The sequence below is a fragment of the Adiantum capillus-veneris genome, chromosome 26, assembly GCF_014529385.1.
Source record: "Adiantum capillus-veneris isolate H3 chromosome 26, ASM1452938v2, whole genome shotgun sequence".
Classification (NCBI taxonomy): Eukaryota; Viridiplantae; Streptophyta; class Polypodiopsida; order Polypodiales; family Pteridaceae; genus Adiantum; species Adiantum capillus-veneris.
In genome coordinates, this window is record NC_140956.1 from 41,171,597 (window position 1) to 41,177,596 (window position 6,000).

The 6,000-nt window shown below is 42.7% G+C and overlaps 1 long non-coding RNA gene across 1 annotated transcript in view; it reads left to right on the forward strand.

Annotated features, from left to right (window-relative positions):
* LOC147423320 (uncharacterized) overlaps positions 1-5,324 on the forward strand; it is a 46,530-nt gene extending 41,206 nt beyond the window's left edge. Inside the window, exons 2-3 of the long non-coding RNA XR_015186647.1 lie at positions 5,068-5,169; positions 5,266-5,324. This is a non-coding gene — a long non-coding RNA (uncharacterized LOC147423320). The remainder of the gene's footprint in view (positions 1-5,067; positions 5,170-5,265) is intronic.
* Positions 5,325-6,000: the final 676 nt, after the last annotated feature.

A 6,000-nucleotide genomic window follows, 5' to 3' on the forward strand; every position in this document is an offset into this window, starting at 1 on the left:
TCACTACTAGTCCAGCTACCTGTACCTGTGTGAATCACCTGTACCTGTCCCTGTCCCTGTTCCTGTAACCTGTAACCTGTAACCTGTAATCTGCAACCTGCAACCTGTAATCCCGAAGCTCGAAGCTTGAAGCTCGAAGCAGAAGGTACTCGAAGAAGATCCTCCGTGGGGGCGCCAAAAGAATGTGAGCGGGATGAAAACACACACAGTGCCTCTATAACGACCCGACACACACTCTTGGGAAGATACACACACACACTATGGGGCACCACTCGGCTTACACAACACACCTGGCCGAGACAGGGAACACACCTCTGGAGTGAGAGGAGAGAGACTATCCACTTGCCCACTCCACACAGACACACACACACACACACACACCCAAAAAACTCAGTTCAAAAGAGGAGAATTTCTGATGTTTAGATACAAATGAGCTTGGGCCAACACCAATGGGGCAAACAGCTCACACAATATGGGTAAAATAAGCCAGATACAATCACAAACTGGAGCAAAAACTTCGCTCATAGGAGAAACTTACACAGAAAAACAGCAGGAAAAGAGTGAGGGATTTGGCAAAATGGACAGCGCCATCGCGTCCGGAACGGCCCAAAACCCCAGTCTACAATGTCAAAGTGCTCAAATCCGACCTCGGATGAGCAGTTTACGGCCAAAATAGGCTCCAAAATGAGCAAAAACACACCTGCGGCTGTTCCTCCTCTCTTCTCCACGTTTTTTCTGGTCTTCTCCCTGTTTTTTCAGTTCCCACACTTAGCTTTATTAGTTGGGCACCCTTGGCCTTTTAGATGACCTCAAACGGACCCCGAACAGGCCAAAAACTGACCTCGCAGTGCATAGTTGTCACCTTTTTGCATCATTCGCACACCTGGCACTCAGCTTTTTTCCAATAATGCATCTCGCCACCACGTGAAGTGGCCCCAAAAAAAGGTCCTCATGATGACCTTTCTGCATAATTCTCACAAGCAAACACCCACGTTGTGTCCGTCCTCATCTGCGTGCAAATATTGACCTCGTTCGCCCTCCTGACGCCACTAGATGCCATCTGACGCACCTGCTGACCTCACGTCGTCGGCCCGCGGATAGCTTCCTCGAGAAGTTTTACGCGCTACCAACTCCTCCTTATTGTAGAAAAACACAATGGTACTAGTAACGATGAAAATCGATGCACTATGTACATGGTGTCCTACCTGTACACATGTGGGCCCCACGTAACCACCTGGCTCTGGAAAATGGGCAATACTTTATTTGATGCACCATGCATGGGTATGTACATATGCGCAATCCCTTGCTCCAAAAAACTCCTGACAACGCATATAGACAGACATGGACAAAAAGCCACTCGATTACAATATACATTATAAAACGGAGCTAAATTATTCAAATACAATATTTATGGCTTTAAGAGGTCTCTCTCTCATCCTCACAAAGCTCAGCATAACTTCCTATATCTATATAGAGCTCTCCGTTTAAACAGATGTCCTTCATTTCATTTTGTAGATCCTTTGCATGCACCCCATAGAGAGTACACAAGAAGATTTAGAAATTTTCTCATGTAGGAAAAGGGAGTCTTTTTCAGTGTTTTTCATACAATGAATAACATCATGAGCTTCTGTGAGGGAGGCACCGCATACCTAGCTAGTATGATTGGGGGCAGGGGACCACCGCCCCCCCCCACCGGGCCGGTGGTCCCCAGCCCCCAATCGTACTTAGCTAGGCATGCGGTGCCTCCCTCACAGAAGCTCATGATGTTGAGGTAAGTCACAATGTGGGAATTATTGTGAGAATTTGTCCAAAACTTCTTGTGGTAGCAGCTTGATGCTCGTCTGGCACCACCTCAACGGCTTCAAACTGAGCATCTTCTCCGATCTCCTCCACTGACGCTGCTGTGATTTCCACATGGTAGACTTCATATGTCCATGCACATTATCACATTATCAGTTGACAGTATCTGCTCTTTGAGCAATCTACACAACGAAAAAAATACAGTACAATTCTGTAAAAATCTATCAGATTATTATACACCTAGAGTTTTTTATTAAAGTAAACACATTGTAATAGATCACGTGAAAAGCGCTGTGATGCTAGTGTCACTCCATCCAAACTTTGTCTCCCTGTTGAGAAGAACCAGGAGCGTCTTCAATCTAGATACACGTGCCCCATCATACAATGGTGTATCGGCTTTACTTTTCATATCATCCTAGATAAGCCTTTCTGAATCCATGATCGTCTCGATCATTTCATCGATATCAGGCTCAATTATTGCCTTGTTGGGAATGTGGTCTGCATGATCATCCCCCAAGCTGTCAGAGGCTATATCTTGTGGCCTCACATATGCTGCTTGACCAAAGCGCCTGTGAACACGTCTATTAGGTTGCAAGATTGTTGCCTGTTGACCAACGTCAGAGTCCGATGAGTTATAATTGGCAACAACTCGATCTATAATAGATGGATCAAACTTGCCAAATTCACGAACGTGCTGCAAAGAAACACTTCTTGTTCGTCGTACAGCATCCTTGCATTGATTACAAGGACATAAGATCCTCATTGAGAAATAGGTGTTTCGGTTGGACAGCCCCACATCCTCATCACTACTCATAATGAGGGTAAAAACCTTATAACGTGGACAACAAATTTAAGCTTCTATTGGTATTCTCCGTCTTTTCTCTCTCTCTCTCTCTCTCTCTCTCTCTCTCTCTCTCTCTCTCTCTCTCTCTCTCTCTCTCTCTCTCTCTCTCTCTTTGTTCACACTGTAAACTACCTCACATTCTCTAGTCATGTCCAATCCCCGCACACCTCAGTCTAGAGGTGCACGGAGATCAGAACCACCGGGTTATAATCTCGTCTTTATTGGTCATGCCTATATTTGTGGGTACAAGAAATCTACACACCCACGTCTACATGATAGTGCATGTAGTGGACAAAACCCCTTTGCCTCTTCTCTAGTTGTAGAATTTCACAGCATCTCAACATCTTTTTAAAATAGATATTGGTTCGAGGGATTACTTAACACATTACATGTTGGCCTCCAATCTGAGTATCATGCCATTGAAAGCTTTCCAGCTTAAGGTCGCATCCGTAGAGAGGAAGAGAGGGATCACCGTTCATCTAACTCTAATTTTTTATCATAATCTCGAAGGTAGACTCTAATATAAAAACTCAATCCAAAATCTAATCTTAAATCTAACCTAATTGAACATGTGGTGATTCGCTCCATTGAAGGGTAAAAGACATACCAATGGGGCAACTAGCTGCGTAGATATGAATGGGCCTCACTTCATAACACGCTTTTAAATTTTAAATTCGTCCTTTGCTCTCTCTCTCTCTCTCTCTCTCTCTCTCTCTCTCTCTCTCTCTCTGTGTGTGTGTGTGTGTGTGTGTGTGCAGTAGTCGAACATGTAGGTGGAATTGCTGGTCCGCATGGTCCATCGAACATAAATCTGGATCTAATTTAATCTTAAACTCAAAATAAACCTAAATTTAATCTAATCTAACGTAAATCTAAATCTAACATAAATAAACCTAAATCTGATCTAACATAAATCTAACTCAAAATAAACCTAAATCTAATTTAATCTAACCTAAATAAACCTAAATCTAATCTAGCATAAATCTAAATCTAACCTAATTTTAAACTCAACATAAACATAAATTTAAATGTAATCTAACCTAAATGTAGATCTTTAAGGTCTCTTGGGATAGTTTCCTACGACATTAAAACTTTCTTCTTCTCAGATGTGTGTGTGTGTGGGTGTGTGTGTGTGTGTGCTAATAAAAAGAGGAAAATGGTATAACCTTTCTATCACCCAAGTGTGGTAGATTGGGTATGCCATTTTTCTCTTGAATAACAGGTCTTGAGTTCAACTCCTCGTCGGCTAGATCTTTAAGGTCTCTAGGGATAGTTTCCTACGACGTTAAAACTCTCTTCTTCTTGGGTGTGTGTGTGTGTGTGTGTGTGTGTACCAATAAAAAGAGGAAAATGGTATAACCTTTCTATCACCCAAGTGTGGTAGATTGGTTATGCCATTTCCCTCTTGAATAACAGGTCTAGAGTTCAACTCCTCGTCGGCTAGATCTTTAAGGTCTCTTGAGATAGTTTCTTACGACGTTAAAACTCTCTTCTTCTCGGGTGTGTTTGTGTGTGGGTGTGTGTGTGTGCCAATAAAAAGAGGAAAATGGTATAACCTTTCTATCACCCAAGAGTGATAGATTGGTTATGCCATTTTCCTCTTGAATAACAGGTCTTGAGTTCAACTCCTTGTCGGTTAGATCTTTAAGGTCTCTTGGGATAGTTTCCTATGATGTTAAAACTCTCTTCTTCTTGTTCTTCTTCTTCTCTCTTCTCTCTCTCTCTCTCTCTCTCTCTCTCTCTCTCTCTTTTCCTCTCTCAATGTGTGTGTATGCATTCTTTGTTTATGCATGTGTGTGTGTTTTTTTTGTTTATGCATGTGCTCTCTCTCTCTCTCTCTCTCTCTCTCTCTCTCTCTCTCTCAAAAACACAATGTGCGTGTGTGTGTGTGTGTGAGAGAGAGAGAGAGAGAGAAAGAGGAGAAGGGAACATGAGAGAGAGGAGAGGGAAGGAGCATACCTGGCTCTCCTTCCTCTCCTCGTGTATGTGTGTGTGTGTGTAGAAGAAAGAGAGAGAGAGAGGGAGAGCGAGGGTTACCTTTGGTTGCTTGAGCACCGAAAACTCAAATCTTCGGGTGCTCTCGGTTTATTTTTTACCCATGTCAGTGTCGCTATGGGCGCTATTAAAATTACAAGTAAACTAGCGACGCCCATAGCGATGCCTATAGCGACGACCATAACGACGCCGTGGGTTTTCACTTTTGAGCATCGCACTGCGAGCGTCACTAATGTGAAGTACCTCTTGTAGTAAGGCAGCCAAGGTGCGAGTAGAGGCAGGGAGCTCGCACCACTTGGGGAGCGGCGGGTGTGCATTATTTGAGGCCGATTTTGTAAATGTTTTCGCATTGCTCTTTCGGTTTGATAGTTTAGGGTTTAGGGGGTTTTAAATTCTAACATAATGGATTCTTTGTATGTTTTGAACAGTGGTCAATGACAGGACGTGACCCTACACCGTACGAGCGCGAGTATGCAGACACGAAAGGCTTAAACGCCCTGATGGACATTCTGAGTTCTAGCGGCGGCATGGTTAGTATTAGGGTTTACTCTTTTCTATTTGTTGTATTGTTTTGTAAATTATATGTTTATACTTACGAAAAGCTGTCTTATTGTTTTTTTTTACAGAATTCTACAGGTATGCCGCTTGGACACGATGAGACGTTTGATTAGACGACGTCAGTTTAGCCGTAGCTAGATAGCATTAGTTTCCTTTTGTCATAGCATACGTATCATGAGATGACGTGTATACGTCTTTTTGTAACTATTGGAAAACCATGTATATTTTCTCAATAATGACAATGGTGTTGTAACTATTACATTTGCAAAGCTTAACAATCAAGTGATTTTGCCCATGATGTGTACAATTATCATTGATTTACTTTCATCAATTTACTTTTCTCCGTTTTGTATCTTTATTCTGCAAACAATACTATGGATGATGGAGTTAATGGTTATATTGTCTTGTGGGTAACTACTTTGGGTCTATACCTAAGCTTGCACTTTCTTCCAAAGGTGAATCTGGGCTTATCTTGGATTCATTTAGGTTTACTCTATTATTGAAACATTCAATATGGTTGATGGGTGAATGCCCTGCCACCAAATTTTTTTACTCTCGGGCGTCGCTATATAAGGCTCTGCAGCGTCGCTATGACCGTCGCTATAGGTGGCCTTTAAGCATCGCTATTAACATTGATATATGCGTCGCTATATAGCGACGCTTGTAGCGACGCTCAAAGCGACCCGTATCGACGGTATCAGCGACGTTGGAGAGTATAAAACCCAATGTATTTCCGTCGCTAAAAACGTCACAAGTGCACACAACCTCTTGTAGTGGGCCTTTGAGAAGACCCTCGTTGCAGG